Raw genomic sequence first — 19019 nt, 5'->3', positions numbered from 1 at the left:
ATTCACAAGTGGGTGGCTTATCAAAGGGTTTGTTACAGCTGGTGGTCCTGACAGCTGGGCAACACCAACCTTATTCTTTGCAAGGTTATTATCTGTGAACTGACACCTCTGTGCAAATAATGTTTTTTCTCTCCTCTAAAGAGAGAGAGGAATTGGGTAGTTTTCTCTTCTCATTCCACATTCGTTGGGAGTAGATTCAGGACAGATGGAAGAAAATACTATTTTATATCATGCATATTTCAAGACTTAATGGGGCTGTACAGTTGTGTCGGCCTTGACAGTCATGTCGGATCCAGTATGCCCCCGTCGGGCATTATTGGGTGGAGTCCAGACACAACAGCAGAGAGCCTTGACAGTCAGAACTTCCAGAAGTTCCAGCATTCGTTCGGGCCTGACAGGACTTGCCATTCTCCTGCCTTCTCCCCATATCCCCCTTCCTTGCAAGGATTCCATGGGGGCCAGGGGACAGCAAGCACAATGCCCTCTTCACTTCTATAGAGCACTAGACACACCCTTCTCAGCAACTTGCCTCTCCCTGCAGCTTGGCTTCTGTTTCACAGTACTCCCTTTCCCCTTAAGTTCTTTTAGGCCCCAGGCTGAGTGGTGGATTGTGGGATGTGTATTACTTTTAAGGGATACAGTCATGTTTTACCATATTCTGGCAACCCCATAAACCTTGGGCAGTAGTTAAAATTAATGGGACTTGACTTGGGTGTGACTAACTTGTCTGATTGATTTCAGTGGTGCTTAGTCATAACTAACTTGCCGGATCCTGCCCCTTGTATTCAGAAGAACATGTGCCCTTGTAATATTTGGTGCTGCAAAATTACAAATACAAACTGAAAACTAGAGTATACAAGGGAACTTGAACTGAACTCTGCAATTCATCAAATAACAATCTACAAGAATGAGTGCTCTGGGTTTCTTTGAGATATTTGCTGCTCCTCAGACCTGCTCTCCTAGTTGCAACTGTAGAGCATTCTGCTTCCTACTGCTTCCTATTTATGTGACCTTCATTTCACTCATCATCCATTCTTTGGGTATTAATTTTATGTCTTGGTTTTCAAAAGTGCTGGGCAGGATCCAACTAAGTCAGCTATCCTTGACAATGACTAAGCAAGCACCACTGAAATCAGTGAGACAAGTTAATCAAGACTGACTGAAATCCCATTTCAGTGGGACTATGTCAGTGACTAGCTTACTCCAGACCATGCCCATTGGCTTAAACTGTGAATGAGAACGTTCCAGTCAAGTAATGAGAACCAACTCGTGGGTGTGTGAACCAACAAGTGTGGTTGACAAGTTTCCAGGCAATGTTGCTTTTGGCAGTACAAAAAAACAAAAGGCAACATGTCCTTCAGGGGGTTTCATATACAACATCTAAGTCCCTGCACTAGAATACTGTACCCACGTCATTCTATAGACTGCAGCATTGCTAGGAAGAGGCAAGATGCTCCAAATTGCCTTTGGATTTTTATCCACCTTCAGTTTGTACTAGTGAGAAATCAGTTGCAACGAACATTCTTATATTGCTGCTAATGAAATTGCAGAGATGCAAAGAGAGAAAAGGAGGAGTGGTGTATGTGTGTGCATGCTTGAGTGTATGCATGTAATATGAAAGAGAAAGGTAAAGTAAAAGCAGTAAGGTTATATGTTAACATTAGTGTCTGAATATATTAGAAGAGAGCAATAACTTGACATAGTAATTGGGCCAGAATTTAGTATGAAAATATGTATGCAGCAGCAATATCTTCACTATTGCAGAATATATGATGCATTGTTAGAAGAAAGAAAATGTCATATCTGTGAGCTGCTGGTCTTTCAGGAAGAAAGTAAACCAAGCCAGGTAGGCGGTCAGTGTGCTAAACCTTGATGGGCAGCTTTAAATTAATATTGCATAACACCTCAAGACAGCATAATCTAAAATTCATCTGATGTTGTACTCCTGTAGAGTAATTTGACCTTTCGTGTGGAGGAGAGGGAAAGAAACCTTGGCCAGATATTGAAAACCATTTCTGTATTGGTTGAAATCAATAGCCAGGATCTGAAAAGCTTCTGCTGTCAACTTCGTTTGAGATCTAAATATAAAGAGCACTGTCTTTATTACTTGTTAGTCGATTTCAGAGCAAGAAGAATAGGGATGCAACAAGAAAATTGGGAGATGGTATTATCAAAGAGCATCAACTGATGTCTCAAAGACAGAATAATAAAAAGTGGTCTAGAAGAAACAGAATTCTCAAGGAAACTTGTTCTTCCTGCTTACATTGTTCCTGCCAGAATGTTCATAATCAGTCTCCTTGAGCATTATTGGGATATAATGGTAAAATAATGGTCTTGGACTCAGGGGGCATCTCTAACTGCCCTGAGCCATTTTGGAAGGGCGGTATACAAATCAAATAAATAAATAAATAAAATTAATAATAATAATAATAATAATAATCTTTGTTCAACTCTCTACTCAGCCATGAAGCTTCAATAAGTCACAATGATCAGCTGAAAGAAGACTCTTAGTATGTGAAGGCTAGACACGGTCGAGGGAAGAGGTTGCAACCAGCTATCTCACTCATTCAGAGCACCTCTGCCACTCAGCCATTCACTAGATGTCACATTACGAAGGACCTGTGTATACAAAGGCCTGAACCAAGTGCTGGTTTCTCAGATTTGACATAAGTTAACAATCACATTGTTTGGGATTAGACATGCTAGAATTTGTACACAGGCCCTATGCAAATGCTCCAGTAGCATGCTTCCAGAAGTGTGAACTATGGAGGCCCAGGTGCACTAACCTGTGGACTGTCTAACCAATTTGAACCAAATTTGGTACAGCCGTAGTGAGTGGCACACAGAGACAACTCAATGGTGGAGTGTGTAATGATGTCATCCTCCCGATCCAAGATGGTGGACACGTGAACATTTGAGGTGCAAGTGGTCTAACTTGTGGACCTTGATTTGAACCAAATTTAGTCCAGCTGTAGGGATAGTGAAAGGAAAGTAGGCAGATTACTTCTTACTAGAATAACTTGTTGTGAGTCTCTTAATACAGCACCTATGTAGGTGGAAGCAGCAGAGAGCTAGGTGAGGCTAGGAGCTCTCTCCCTTGCTCTGTGTAGGTACCTCCACTGCTGCACTTCCTTTCTGAAAGAGGTCATGGAGGAGGGAGGGAGGTGGCTGATGAGAACTGGGGCTTTGAGCAATTCACTGGATGCCCGTGTCCTATGGGTCAACCCCTAACATCACCCCTGGTTACTCACCATAATCATGTGGCTATTTCAGTAGCCACTGCCTCTCTCACCTGCCTGCCGCTCTCTGGCTGCTGCTGACTCAACACCAGCACCACACACATCCACTTTGTCTCCATATGATGTCTCCATCATTATACCACATGGTGACCAGCAAACCTTAGCAAGCTGGCCACAGATAATGGGTAAAAGACTGGGCAATGACTCTGGAGTCACATCTCACTTTTACCATGAACTTATTAGGTGGCCTTAGGCAGGTTGCTCTCCGCCCACCTCTACTTCAATATGAAAATAATAATACTCCCTTACAGGGCTGTGGTAACGACTAAACAAAACCCCAGGATTATACCCATGAAGTTCTCTGAATGCTTGAAAGCATGATACCAATGCTAGGAATTATTCTATCCCAGATCAGCAAGAATTGTGCTAAGGCTGAAGTGCATGGACCTCCTGTCAGACATCTGACTTCTGGCTCTGCCCTCTGGTTCCTCAGGCAGGGCTATGTAGAATTCACCCTGCTGCTATTGTAAATAGTGGGGCATGTTCCCCATGACAAACTCTATTAACATCACACAGGGGCATAACTATAATAGGGCAAGGGGAGACAGTTATCTGGGGGCCCACTGCCTTGAGGGCCCCCCCAGAGGCAAGTCACATGACTGACTCTCCCAGGCACGCACACGCCCAGGGTTCCTTCAGTTGTATTCATTCAGTTGTGAGTGTTAAGACCTGGAGCTACCAGGACAGCATGTCTTTCTCTAGTACCATTAAATGACTTGCATTGTTCACAATTTACAAAACCTTTAAAAAAATAATTTAGGATGATGTTCTATTGTGGCATATAGATAGATATAGATATAGAGATATAGATATAGATATATACACACACACATACATACACATACACACACAAATATATATATATATATATATATATATATATATATATATACCGCCCAAAACCTATGTCTCTGGGAGGTTTACAACAAGATTAAAAAGTAAAACATTAATTAAAAACAAAACCAAAAATTTAAAAGCAAGAAATCTAAAACACAATTTAAAATTTTAAAACAATATTCTAAAAACATTAAAACAATCAAAACAATATCAGTTAAAAGCCTGGGTGAACAGATGCGTCTTTAAAGACTTTTTAAAAGTTGTCAGAGATGGGGAGGGTCTTATTTCACTAGGGAGCGCATTCCAAAGCCTCAGGGCAGCAACGGAGAAGGCCCGTCCCTGAGTAGCCACCAAACAAGCCGGTGAGTAGCCACCAGACGAGCTGGTGGCAAATGCAGACGGACCTCTCCTGATGATCTAAATGGGCGGTGGAGTTCATAACGAAGAAGATGTTCTCTTAAATACCCAGGGCCCAAGCTGTTTAGGGCTTTATAGGTTATAACTAACACCTTGTATTTTGCCCAGAAACATATCGGCAGCCGGTGTAACTCCTTCAATATGGGAGTAATATGGTCTCTCCAAGATGACCCAGAGACCAGCCTGGCATAGTTATATATAACAATGCTTTTGGTTACCACTATTCAGCCTCATTTAAGATTTCTTTACTTCATGATCTGAGCTTCAGTGAGGGGGGCCATTTTAAAATCTTGTCTCTGGACCCACTCCAACCTTGCTATGCCCCTGACATCACATATGGCTTATTTGGCTTTATGACACTTGGTTACTGCCTAAGAAAAATGTGCATATGGAAGCTAAAGAAGCAGACGAAAACTATAGCAAGGTGTTTGTTGGATTTATTTATATCAGAGCAGCTTAAAGCTGCTCTTAAAAAATAATAATAATTCTGACCTGAAGGGACTCATAATCTTATTTTATTTTATTTTTATTTAGTTATCAGGGGGAATGAGCCAGAGGGTAGTTGATCCTCCTCTGGCTGATGAAGGGAGCTCAGGAAAATGGTTGAGGAGGAGGCCTCCGTTCCTCTCAGAGGGAAGATTAGTTCTCCTCAGGCTGATGTATGAAACTGTAGGGACAATTCCTGATTTTAAGTCAGGTCTTCTTAAACAACCTTTTAAGTCAGCCCTCTCCATTATTTGGATGGCGAGCTAGTCTTGAGGTAGCAAGCATGAATTGTCCCCTTTACGAAGCAGGATTCACCTCGGTTTGCATTTGGACGAGTGACTACATATGAGCACTGTCTGCTGTAAGATATTCCCCGTAAGGGATGGGGCTGTAGCTCAGTGGTAACACACCTGCTTTCATATGGAAGGTTCCAGGTTAAATCCCTGGCATCTCCTCCAGGCAGGGCTGGGAAAGACTCCTGCCTAAAACCTTTGTGAGTTGCTGCCAGTCAGTGTAGGCAATTCTGATATAGATGGGCTAATTATCTGACTCAGTATAAAGCAGCTTCCTATGTTCTTATGCCAATTTTGTATCCAAATCCAACATTATGGAACCCTCTATTTTAAAAGTATTTATAAAGAAAATGTTTTTAGGGAGGGAGGGAGCCCTCCAAAACTATGAGCAATCTATCAATGAAGAGCATAAAGCTAATCTAAGTCCATTTTATAGTGGGCATCATTAGAGAAGCTGGGCATTTTTAGTTGATTAGATGATTGCAAGATATTATTTTTATCGTTTTAAGTCCAAATTTCCCATCTGTTCTTGTATGCTAACTTCATACTCCATTGCACACCTACTAATTAAGATTCCTAATGATCTGTGTAACTGGTCAATCCATGGACTGTAGAAAGATGAAAGTGCTATTAACATTTTATTTCACAGTGATCACCAAATCTAATTGTTACAAATATGTTGCCGCCTTGGTAATGATCATATGGGAATGGATTTGCCATTCTTTTGTTCGAATACTTTTTGCAACCGCCTGACATCTGAATAATGTACTGTGGAGCTGCAATCCAAGTAAAATATTCAAGTTCAATAACAGGGTGGGGGAGAGGGGGAGAGAAGAAATCAAAACCCCACAGGAAACAAACTTAACATTTGAAAATCCCACCCAGAGCTCTAAAGAAATATCACAACACACTGAAACTCATCACCAAAGGATCCTAATGAAAAGTTTGCAAAAGGCCAGCAACATCTTGAAGGTAAAAAGGATCTGAATAAAACACAAAACACAAAACACTAGCGGCAGCAACACAAATTATTCATTTTAGGAAGCATTATAGAAGATTATTTTCTTTCTGTGACAGAGAAAGAACCCACTTGACGTCAGAATTTTTTACATTAAATAATGTTTATTAAATAAAAGATGAGCAGAGATATGATATCTTAGGGGAAAGTATGTGAGGATGAGCATTATCCTGGAATGTATTATTTCAGTAAACTATGAACAGACACTCCTCAATATACTCTTGATAACAAAAGATTTAAGATTTATTATCTTAAATAATAATTTCAACATTAGTGCAGTTGTCCAGTTTGAAACTGTGGATGGAAACTCAGTATTTCTCAATAAGAAATGACAGATGCTTTTGTTGCTCTTAATAAACCAATGATTAACTCAATATCATTGTTATCAACAACCCTCTACAGATAACATAGCACAGCATGTTTTGTATCAATCATTTTTCACAGTAATCCTATGCAGAAGAACACATACAGAAATGTTAAAAATCTGGATGGACTTCGTCAGCAATCACTTTTTGTTAAATTACACATTTGTTTCAATCTGTATGGTGTTAAGCACCACTGGAATTGTTATAATACTTTTTTGGTTCCGTTGACATTAAATGGGACTGACCACATGACCAGATCCATCTCCAGTCCTTTGATAGAACACAAACCAAAACTCTTTCATTATTCCAAAAGTCAGCAAAATATGATGACTTGTTTCATCATATCAAGCAAAAAAGATAGTTGTCCCAATCTTCTTTCCACGGTCCAGCTCATTCTCTTGTTCATGGCTAGCACAATGAGACACGGTCTTCTGCCAACATTTTTGATTGTGAGAAATTGCTGTTGAGGACTGAGGTTTCCAGTATCAAGAGAGAACATAAAATATGTCTGCTGTTGACATCCGTTGCTGGCATAATGCAAAATGACCTGAAAACTTCCCAACAGTCTTCTATTTTTGGTGTCCTTTCTTCATTTTGCATCTATTCATTTTTCTTGTTGTACAATTGTTTGTTGTTCAACTGAGCTTTCCACAGAAGTATTTGCCAGCCACTGTTTACTCAAGTAAGGTTCAGTATTACCATGGTCAGTTCAGACTATATGTCCAGCAGCCTGGACAAATGTTGAAAAGGAACGTGGGCACACATGACTTTGCCCCATCTGGCAGATCTCATCGCTGCTCAATTGGGGCGAGGTGGGGACACATAATCCCTCAGACTGCAGATAAAATACAATTTAAAAATAGTTCTTCATCCACACATTAAAGGGAGTTTGTCTGCATCAAACTGCTCTACCCTGCTCTTGGAGAGGAGAGCTGGTTTTGTGATACCAAGCATGACTTGTCTCCTTAGCTAAGCAGGGTCTGCCCTGATTGCATATGGATGGGAGACAACATGTGTGAGCACTGTCAGATATTCCTCTTAGGGGATGGAGCCACTCTGGGAAGAGCAGAAGTTCCCTCCCTGGCATCTCCAAGATAGGACTGAGAGAGATTCCTGCCTGCAACCTTGGAGAAGCTGCTGCTAGTCTGTGAAGACAATACTAAGCTAGATAGACCAATAGTCTGACTCAGTATATGGCAGCCTCCTATGTTCCTACCCATGTGATTAAGCAACAGTGAAGCAGCATGCTGGAGGGAGAAGACGTGTGCCCATCTTGAATGTGGGCTAGAAGAGTATCATCTAAACTGACCCATATTTGAATCTTTTAGGACCATATTCAACCATTAGAAGTCAAGGACAGAAGCTGACTGCACTTAACTGAAACTTATTTATTTATTTATTTTTACATTTACATCCCACCCTTCCTCCAAAGAGCCCAGAAAGGTTATGGTTTTGTTTATCCTCACAACAACCCTATGAAGTAGGTTAGGCAGAGAGAGAAGTGACTGGCCCAAAGTCACCCAGTAAGTTTCATGGCTGGATGGGGATTTGAATCTGGGTCTCCCTAATCCTAGTCCAACACTCTAATCTTTAAACCCAGATAATCAACAGTACTAATAGTACTATTATTTATATACCGCTTTTCAACACATCTTCCAGGATATGCTTCATCACATCCAACAGCAGCTTTTAACCTGTATATATAAATTAAACCCCAAAGTCAACATAATGAAGTAATGCATTTTCACATACATTTACATAATGCGTGTGGCTTCGAGAATACCTGTTTGTATTCCACACCTATCATAACAAGCAGTTTTAAGTCTTGGTGCCTTTCTTGAGCAATTACACATATTAAAAAGGTGAATGTAAGCAATTCTTCCATGCACTTGGGGAAACTTCACCTTGCTAAAGTTGCTAGCCATATTGGGAAATAAGCAACTTCTGTATTCCCAAAAGTAACAAAGATTTCAACTCTGATAGGCCTAAAGCAGAACTGCTCCTCTTTGAAATGAGGAAACCTAGCAGGAGATATATGAAAACATCCATTCAGTGTAGATACTAGGATTCATCACCATCTGGTCAGATAAGATTACTATATAATCAAGGAGTCTCCTGCTAGCTGAACCATGGGGAAAATCCTTAAGAAGCCTGCCATTTACCATTTCAAGCTACAGCAGGGAATAAGTGTGATATACGACCAGCACTGTTTGCCAGAATCAGAAGTACAGGCTTTGGTGTGGATTCATTCATTATGTCAGCTCCAGAGAGATGCATCTGTGGAGATGAAAGTATTTTAATGAAGAAAAACAGCAGAGTTTCAAAGTTCGATGAGGACATCCCAAACAAATGCAGCATTTCTGTTCCCCTTTAAATAGCCAGATTGTAAATGCCAACTTTTACTTAAAATGGGTTTGCTCAAAACAACAGATGTTTCATGGCCAATAGGCCTTTCAAAAAAAAAAAGTGAAAAGTAAAACTTGGCATGCTGATTCTTCGATCCCATCCGTTGTCAACAGATATCAGGCACTCTATTTTAATTCCTATTCACTTCTGACATGGACTTTCATATGGAGCAAAACCTCCTACAATGCAACTTATATCCAGAGATAATATTAGGCAGATAAAGTTGTGAATCACCTGATATTGTCAAATTCTCACACCCAAAGACCTGCAAGGACCTTGGATGAACAGGAAGGCAGGTGGCAGATAGTCTGGTAGTTTGGAAAGAGGCTGTGGTCACTTCCCCAGCAAGAAGTTACTCAGACTGAGGGAAGGCAATCAGAAGTGGGCCACACATCAAACACTGGCCCCTAATTGGCCTTCTGGTGTCACCTGATTTACTTGGTCAGGAAGATTCCAACTTGTACTAATCCCAACTAGAATTGCTAGCACTTCCTTCCTGCAACCCGCATCCCTGGTGATTTAAGAAGTCATTGCTTGGTCTTCAGAGCTCTGGGTTCAAGCCCCATTATGCCTGAGAGATATTGCTGATAGAACTGAAACCCGTTGGATTTTTTTATAAAGAAGTGCATCAGAACTAATAAAATTTAAAGAATGCATAAGGTAACAAGGGTATGCATAGCGTAGTGGTTAGAGTGTTGGACTAGGACCGAGAAGACCCAAGTTCAAATCCCAATTCAACCATGAAACTCAATGGGTGACTCTGGGCCAGTCAATTATCTCTCAGCCTTACCTACCTCACAGGATAAAAATAACCATGTATACTGCTCTGCACTCCTCAGAGGAAAAGTGAGAGATAAATGTTTTTTAAAAAATTATGGCAAGTTATAAGTCTTTAAGGTTGTTCACATGACCAATACTGCTGGTGGGGTGAAGGGCTGGTGGGGAATCAGGCTCTTGCCTAATCAGTTTTCGCTTACAGGCTCTGCTGCTCATGCAGCACTCAAGCCACACTGAGCAGGGAGCTGGAGGAGGAAGTCCTCCGGCATCCCACAATGCACCGTGCCAGGAGCACAGTGCATTTGGGGATCCTCCCTCAGCCAGGCACTCTTGCCGCCTGGCTCTGTGCATATTCAAGCTGCATGTAGCCCAAGCATACACATGAACCCAGAACTGGGATAAAGGCTGTGCTCATGCCATTTAACACAGGGAAAAATCGAGATCAAAAACCCGGGCTACTGGGGGAGGGATTGCTGAGATTGGCTTCAATCTCTTTTTCCCCCCAAATTCAATTTTTATTGATTTTAACAATAGTAATATTATCATTAACAAATAAACAAAAGTGGACTTCCAGCACACACCTCTTCATGAATAATCAGCAATAAAATTTACCCTTGCTATAATAATAATTCAAAACATAAATTTAAACCCTTACAAACATAGTTAGTCTACCCAATCTGCAATTTTTACTAAATTTCAAACCCTGCTGTAAAGTCCATGGTAGGAAAATAGTTCTTTAAATACAACAAAAATGGTTTCCAATCTTCTTTGAAACATTCTAAGTTTTGGTCTCTCATCAATGTTGTAAGTTTTGCCATCTCCACATATTCCAAAAATTTTATCAGCCAATCTTCTTTCAAAGGCAGTTCATTACTCTTCCATTTCTGTGCATATATTATTCTAGCCGGAGATTGGCTTCAATCTCGGTGCGGCAGACGAGCAGCCCTACTCAGGTTGGGCTGCCCTAACCTGGGTAGGGTTGCTTGTGTGCACTGCCTCTTTGTCAGAGATGTTTAATTCCTCTTCAAGTATATCTGTCTATATTGTCATTATCAGTATAACAAACAAGAACCACTTCATGCATCAAGAGCTATTTCACGTAGCAGCCTAACGGGGTAAATTACTAAGGCTGTGTTCTCACAATCACAATGATCCTGGATAAAAATTTAGTCCCAGAATGTACCTAGAATGTTGGGGGCAATATGCTAAATCATTGTAAACCGCTTAGAGAGCTCCGGCTATAAAGCGGTATATAAATGTAAGTGCTATTGCTATTGCTAGTCAAGCCCTGTGGAGCTGATTGTGAGAACACAGAATGTCAGGGCAATCCTGGTTAAATTATTACGTTAAATGTTTAAATGCTACATTACTGGATCAATGCTGAAATAATGTTCTGGTTAATCAACACTTAACCAGGACAGATAACTAGTTAATGCTGATTAACCAAAGCAGTTTGACCAAGACTGAGCTGAAATTATACATTCTCACAATCAGATCTGTGGGGTTCGCTGATCCTGATTAACCTTTTAACCAGGATGTTTGTGACTGTGAGAATGCAGCCGAAATAGATTTCATTCACTTGTCACCAAGTAAAAAAAAAAAGTCAAGTTATTTTGGGGCGGGGCAGGGGAGTCTGTGCTGAAATTACCCTCCCCTCAGAAGATCTCCTTGCCATTCCTCCTGCCTCAGCTGTGCACACATCCTGGGAGCCATGCAGCTTTCCAGAGGCCAGGACAATGCATTCTGGCCTCTGGGAATCCCACAATGCACCATGTGATGAGCGTAGTGCGTTGGGGGATTCCCCCATCAGGCACTCTAGGCACATGTCTCTGTGTCTGCTCAGGCGGCAAGCAGCCCGAGCAAACACACAATCCCAGCCACCAGGATAAGGGCATGATCGAGCCCTTAACCCTGGCTAAAGGCCAGGTTTAAAAGGTGGGTTAGGTGCCACGGCAGCACCAGGATCCACCTCGATCCTGATGCTGCACACGAGCAGCCTAACGAGGCTGGGCTGCCCTGGCCTGGATTAGGCTGCTTGTTAGAGCAGCTTTAATGTGTTCTCCAGATGACAGCAGCCTTGTGGCTGATTGTTCTATACCCAGACAAGCTGTAAAAGTCTTCTGAGTACATTAATCCTGCTCTCATATAAACACAGGAGCATCCGTTTTACCTTCAACGTAACTAAACTAGAAAAATCAAGCAGTTTTACGTCCATACTTCAACAATTGCTCAAGGTCAAGTGGAGGTGGTGTGAATTACAACAGCAGGAGAGCAAAATGTAACACATTTCAAGTGTACTTGCACATTTACAAGGAGTCTCCTCATTTAGGTAGTCACTATTGGTTTTCACTGCTCAGCATCTGGACCAGAGCTGCACAACTCAAATGCCCTGCTGGGCTGGAATCAACCATGGCATGGTAATCGAAGGCCCAAGTCAATTTTCAGTGCAATAATACATTGCAATTAATTATTATATATATTAATGAAAGCAGTTATTATTGACTGTCTGCCTTTCTAGGATGCTGTTACTGCAGGATATTCCTACCTGCGAGCCAGCAAAAAAGACCCTGTGGCCCAGATCTGGCCCCCAGGACTTATGTTGTACAAGCCTGATCTAGACTAACTCTGTGTTCATGCACCAGGGTTTTCCATTGCATAGGCACAATTTTCAGCAGTCTCCCCTTCCCACTACAGCAGCCTGTGCCTGCTTCCCAAAGCTATCTACCTGAGGGTTCCCCAACCCTTAGGATCATAGTTTCAGGAGGAACAAGCAGCTACAGGAGGAAGGGAAGATTGCAGAAAATTGCCCCCCACCCCACCCCCCGCACAATGAAAACCTCTGACACATCGTGAAACCGAAAGCCTCCTGCACACATACACTCACGATTTTAAAAATTAAAAACCATCCAAAGCAATATGATCTTATTAATTCTCAGTTTAGGCTTCAATGAAACTTTACATTATTGTTGGCTAATAATGTGTCCTGATAGGCCGTATTTAGGTGACAGGAACAATCTAAAGTACATAGGAGTGATGACAGCAATGCTATGTTAAAATTTTAGACAAGGTTCTGGGACACTCCAGAGGAATTAGAACATTGTCCTATCAGCACAAACTATACAGGAATCAGTGGCTTAATTTGCTTTGATAATGTCCATTAGGCATTTGGGCACAATGTTGAAGCCATCAAAGGGAAGCATTTCAGGCAAACTACTGCTGGACTAGCAAGATTTTAGGAAAGAAAGACGTCGCTGCATATATATTAAAACCTGTTAATGTCAATCTTCTTAAAATATATTTTTGGAAATAACAGCATTAAGGGCAAATACATGCTGATGTTGTAAATTATTCGGAAGGCAGAAGCAACAGAGGCAGGGGCAAATCACCTAATAAATTAGCTTAGAGAAGGATCTATTAAGAATATGGATGAAGTTGGAAGAGTGTGACTCTCATGGGGCCTTTTTGTCACAAGGATAATGGCATCCGTTGCTGTTTTCTTTGCAAGCTTTCTTCACTTTCTTCACTCTTTTTCTCATTTTGTACTTAGGCAAAAGTTATTTGTTTCATTCCATTATTTAATGAATATAGTCATTTTGGGTATTTCCCCTCATATATGTATTGTTTAATTATAACTGCTTATGCACTTACTTTTTATAAATGGTATCTATAAGAACAGGCTGCATGGCCCCTTTCGGGAGCTAAATCAGGCCCAGCGCTGCATTTGCATCATTGTCAGAAATGGCTCTCCCTTAAGTGGCTCCTTTAAGGCAGGGAGAGCCACTCCTGGCCATGCTGCAAATGCAGCGCTGGCCATTTAACTCCCGAACGGGGCCACACTTCATGGCCGACATTAGATGCAGGGGGCGTGTCAAGGCCCTGAGGTGTGGCCCCTGAGGGGCGGCAGCCCGGGTTCTTTGAACCCGGTCTCCCAATGGTGGCTACGCCCCTAGTAAGTCTGTAAAAGAACAACTGTATGCTGAAATATGTGGAAACAATGTTTTGAAAAAGTAGACGTTTGAAATTGTTTGGTTCTGAAATTTGTGAGAACATGAAATTAAATATCCTGGGGTGATGGATTCACACACCCCATTACTACTTGTGGAGGAACTAGAGATGCAGGGCTGGCCTAGGAGAAATAGTGCACTCAACAAATAGCAACCCACCAAGCTCAGCTAGGCCTCACGAGTGAGCTAGGCTTCAGGTAGACCTCATGGGTGACTGCTCAGCTTGCCCACTGCAAAGGCTAGCCCTGTATAAAGGTGCCAAGTTTCATTTTTACTAGCTAGTCTGAAGGCTGACAGAATTTAGGTATACAGGAGAACCTCAGTATTTGCAGGGGTTCCGTTCACCACAATTACCATGGATATGGAAACCGCAAATACGAGGTCTTTGGGGCAATGGGATCGCAGGGGTTAGATTCCCTACCATGCTCTGCGGGTCTCCAGTGATCCAGCAGTGCTCCCCAGAAGTCAGAAACAGTCCATTTTTCAGCTTTTTCCTCATGATTTTTTGCAGAGTTTATAGAGGAAATGAGCCACAAAATGGCTCCATTTCACAAAATGGCAGCCCAAAATTACCTCGGTGGTCATTTCCAGCTGCCTCCAACCTGCAAATACATGGAATTAACCCCTTGTGGGGCAGGTTTTTTCTGCATGTGCCAAGGTCGGATGCCAATCACCTGACCACGGATATGCAAAACCCTGGGTGTTGAGTCTGCAAATATGGAGGTTCTCCTGTACAGTCTTTTCTCTCCCTAACTGAAAAGCAATTATTTATATGACCAATTAACATCTGGAACAATGTTTCATAACAGCTAAGTAACTGTATATTTTATTGAGATTAATTTTGAAATTACATGCCTCTTAGATTTGATAGCTGGTATGGAGGGATGAAGCTTGATTAAATTCTGTTCAATACAAAGCGTGTTTACTTGGATGGAATTCCCACTGAATTATCAGGTAAGTGCGCATAGGACTGCAGCTTGACTGATTATCTGTACTTTGGCATACTGGCTAGGATTCATTGAAGGGGAAATATGAGCAGACCCAGGGCATGAAAAAGTGTTTACAGGTCTTGAGGATGTTGATGATGCTCCTGCAACATTCACAGCGCCAAACCAGATATCAGACGATAGCTCTGATCATGTTACATTGGGGGAAAGCAAAAGACCTTGAATCACAGCAGCAGGTATGCAGCTTTGTTATGCTCAAACATCTCTGGTCCAGGATCATTGTGTAATCATAATTTTAAGCAATGTTTGGAATATCACATACTGCAAGCAATGGAAAACTCAAAATTCTGCACATTCTTTCAGATAAATGAAGTTGTTATTTTCTATTAAAAAATGTTTGGCCTCTGGACATTATTCTAGGGGGTGATTACATCTCCATAATATTTATATACTTATTGCCACTAAACCTGAAAAGATAACACACAAGAAAGAGCGAGTGGCTTGTGTTTCAAAAATTATCTCAAATCATTGAGATAAGATAATTTAGCTATAATACAATCTGCAATCTGTAAGAGTTAGGAGATGCCTTTCCCCTGCTAACTGAGCAAAGAGACACCTTTTAAAAGTGGAGATTATCTTTATTTAGCAGGGGGAGAGCAACTGGCCCTATCCATCCCCAGCACAGCACTCCTCCAGTGGCTGTAGCTGGTGTATATCTTATGTTTCTTTTTTAGATTGTGAGCCCTTTGGGGACAGGGAGCCATTTTGTTTGTTTGTTTGTTTGTTTGTTTGTTTGTTTATATCTATATAGACCGCTTTGGGAATTTCTGTTGAAAAGTGGTATATAAATATTTTTCGTATTCATTTATGAACTCTATATCCATTTTGAGCTGCTAGCATCACAAACACAATAGTAAGGTATGCTAAAAATATTTCCTTCAAACCTTTTGTCAAATTAAAAAAAATCTAGCTTCAATATTGTTAGTGATTTTGTTTTATTTTTAAGTGGTTCTGCTGACAAAGTTTGCTCTGCTGACAAATACAATTGACAGAAGACCAAGAAATGTTTCTGTTGTCTTCTGCTTATTGCTTACCAAACCTTTTGGCATTTAACAGACACTTAAAATGTGTTAGGTGATTCCTGACTGAGTACATATGACCTAATTTGATGGATTTACAGGCTAGATAGATGACGTGAAGCTGCTGCATCCTATGTCAGACCATTGGTTTAGCAGCTCTCTAGGGTTTAAGATTAGGTCCTTCCCATTCATACCTGGAGATACCAAGGATTAAATCTGGAACCTTTTGCACATAAAGTATATGCTCTACCACTCAGCTACAGCCCTTCCTCAAGTGACAGGAGGGATTTACCATTGTCTCTTCCTGCACAGTATGGGATGATGCCTTTCAGCATCTTCCTATATCGCTGCTGCCCAATATAGTACCAGCGGGGATTCGAACCGGCAACCTTCTGCTTGTTAGTCAAGCATTTCCCCACTGTGCCACTTAAGGTGTCTCCTCAGGTGATACTTCTGGGCCCTAAATACAAAGGCCCAAGACAGATGTAAGTAAAGTAAAGTTGCGCTGTCGAGTCGGTGTCGACTCCTGCTGCCCACAGAGCCCTGTGGTTTTATTTGGTAGAATACAGGAGGGGTTTACCATTGCCTTCTCCTGTGCAGTGTGAGATGATGCCTTCCAGCATCTTCCTATGTTGCTGCTGCCCGATACAGGTGTTTTCCATAGTCTGGGAAACATGCCAGCAGGGATTCGAACCAGCAACCTCTGGCTTGCTAGTCAAGTCAATTCCCCGCTGAGCCATTAGACAGATGTACAATCCTAGAAAAGTGAGCCCACCGTGGGCTCCTCTTTTTGAATAAATGAATAAACTTCTAAAGTAAATTGAGTTCCAGCAAGCAGATCCTCCTATGGCAAGGTGGGGGAAAGCAGGAGAGAGAAATAACCACTGCATGCATTATTTCATATTCTGACAATTATTATTATTATTATTATTATTACTAATATTCAAATATTCAAACGAGAACTTTGAAGGCCAAAGTGGAGAAGGGTTCCATGTGAACAGCAGTTGAACATGAGTCAGTCGGTCCTAAAAGACAGGCAAGCAAATAGAAAAAATCACCACATACAAAGATCTACAAATTGAAATTGAAAGGCTGTGGCAGAAGAAGACCAAAATAATCCCAGTGGTAATTGGCGCCCTGGGTGCAATTCCAAAAGACCTTGAAGAGCACCTCAACACCATAGGGGCCACAGATATCACCATCGGCCAATTACAAAAAGCAGCTTTACTGGGAACAGCCTATATTCTGCGACGATATCTATAACAATTGACAATAAAATTCTGGCATCCCAGGTCCTTGGGAAGGACTCGATGTCTGGATAAAACAAACCAGTCAATAACACCTGTCTGACTGTGTAAACAAGAAATAATAATAAAATGACAGTTAACCAATGTTAAAAAAGGCTTCTTTCTCTTACAGATAAGATCAGTCAGAAATGGGCACTGCTAAACATACCACTAAATACAAATGGATGAATACAAGATTAGAAACCTCCAGTCCCTAGGATAAGAAATATTTGCCCTAGGATATTTCAGAAGGACCAAGTAAGAAAAGGAAGCCAGTGTATAGCCTGCTTGTACTATGAGGAGAAAAAAAATGCAAAAAGATTTCTTTCATCTGTAACCTTTCTTCTGCTTTTCTTCCCTTGTCACTCACTGAGATTAAGAAAGTAAAACAGTACAGTTCATTTTTCTTAGCTTTTGAGGCACCATGATGTCCATTAGCAGGTAGGAGTCTATGACCTTTACAAAAGTCATGCAGAAAATGTTGCTTCAGAGCGCACACAGCCATTTTGTGAACATAAAGTCAAAAGTGAGGTAAAACATGAACATGTACCGTTCAGTCTCTTTTACTCAGAGGTGAAAATTTGATACATTCTCTAAAAATCTGGTTCACTTTAAAACGCAGCAAGCCTTGAGATCTATTCAAACAGCCGCTGGACATGTGGGAGCCAGAGAGAAAATGCTTGAAAATCCTTTACATGGTTAGTTCCCAGTCATGCATGGGAATGTTGTTGGAAAGTGGTTTGCTACCAAGTCCTCTGCATGGCCGTGGATGATTTGCATGGTTTAGGGCAGGGGTGTCAAACATATGGCCTGTGAGCTGGATCAGGGTCCCGGAGCTCAATTTTTCGGCCCTTGAGCAGGGCCTAGTAAGTTGAGCTGCTGTCGCATTTCTTCCCACAGCTGCTGAAGTGGCGGCTTTTCTCCCAACTTGCTGCTGCTTCCTCCCTCCCTCCATTCCTCCTGCCACTGGTATTTCTTTCCCTCACACCCCACACACGCAGAAGCTGCAGCATTTCTCCCATTTTGCCGAGGCTTGCGTCTTTCCTCCCTCCCACTGCCACTGCCGCTATTCTCCTCACGCATTCTTGTGGCAGACTCTCCAGCTTGTGAAGCACGGAAAGAGGGAAGAGGGAGACAAAAGTTGGTAAAAGGCATTTCTGCAAGCATGAGTGAATGGAGGGCAAAGGAGGGGAGGAAGGAAGTGAGTGAGAGAAAAAGGAAGGAGGAAGGGAAAGGCAGAAGGTGGTGCAAGCAAGAGGCAACAGAAGGCAGCACAAGGGGAGCAGCTGTGGAGGAAGAAGAGACTTATATCACTTTATTCCTATTTATTTATTTTTGTGAGCCCCTTTGGTAGCAAGCATGACTTGTCCCCTTAGCTAAGCAGGGTCAGCCCTGGTTGCATATGAATGGGAGACTTGATGTGTGAGCACTGGAAGATATTCCCCTCAGGGGGTGGAGCCGCTCTGGGAAGAGCAGAAGGTTTCAAGTTCCCTCCCTGGCATCACCAAGATAGGACTGAGAGAGATTCCCGCCTGCAACCTTGGAGAAGCTGCTGCCAGTCTGTGTGGACAATACTGAGCTAGATGGACCTATGGCCTGACTCAGTATATGGCAGCTTCCTATGTTCCTATGGAGCTGCATTTGCATCAGATTCAGCTCAAATTGAATTTGACACCCCTGGTTTAGGCTCTCAAGGTTCCTATCAGAGGCATAACTACAGTAGGACAAGGGGAGACAGTTGTCTTGGGGCCCACTGCCTTGGGGGCCTTCCAGAGGCAAGTCCCATGACTGACTCCCCCAGCCGC

At 41.9% G+C, this 19019-nt stretch overlaps 1 long non-coding RNA gene across 1 annotated transcript; it reads left to right on the top strand.

The window, feature by feature from the left end:
* Positions 1-1783: 1783 nt before the first annotated feature.
* On the top strand, positions 1784-17463 carry LOC128329197 (uncharacterized). The gene is made up of 3 exons (XR_008309557.1): positions 1784-1846; positions 14765-14856; positions 17348-17463. It is a non-coding gene; the product is annotated as an uncharacterized LOC128329197 (long non-coding RNA).
* The last annotated feature ends 1556 nt before the right edge of the window (positions 17464-19019 follow it).

This window comes from Hemicordylus capensis, chromosome 6 (assembly GCF_027244095.1).
Source record: "Hemicordylus capensis ecotype Gifberg chromosome 6, rHemCap1.1.pri, whole genome shotgun sequence".
Taxonomy (NCBI): domain Eukaryota; kingdom Metazoa; phylum Chordata; class Lepidosauria; order Squamata; family Cordylidae; genus Hemicordylus; species Hemicordylus capensis.
This window is presented reverse-complemented; position numbering and strand designations above follow the sequence as displayed.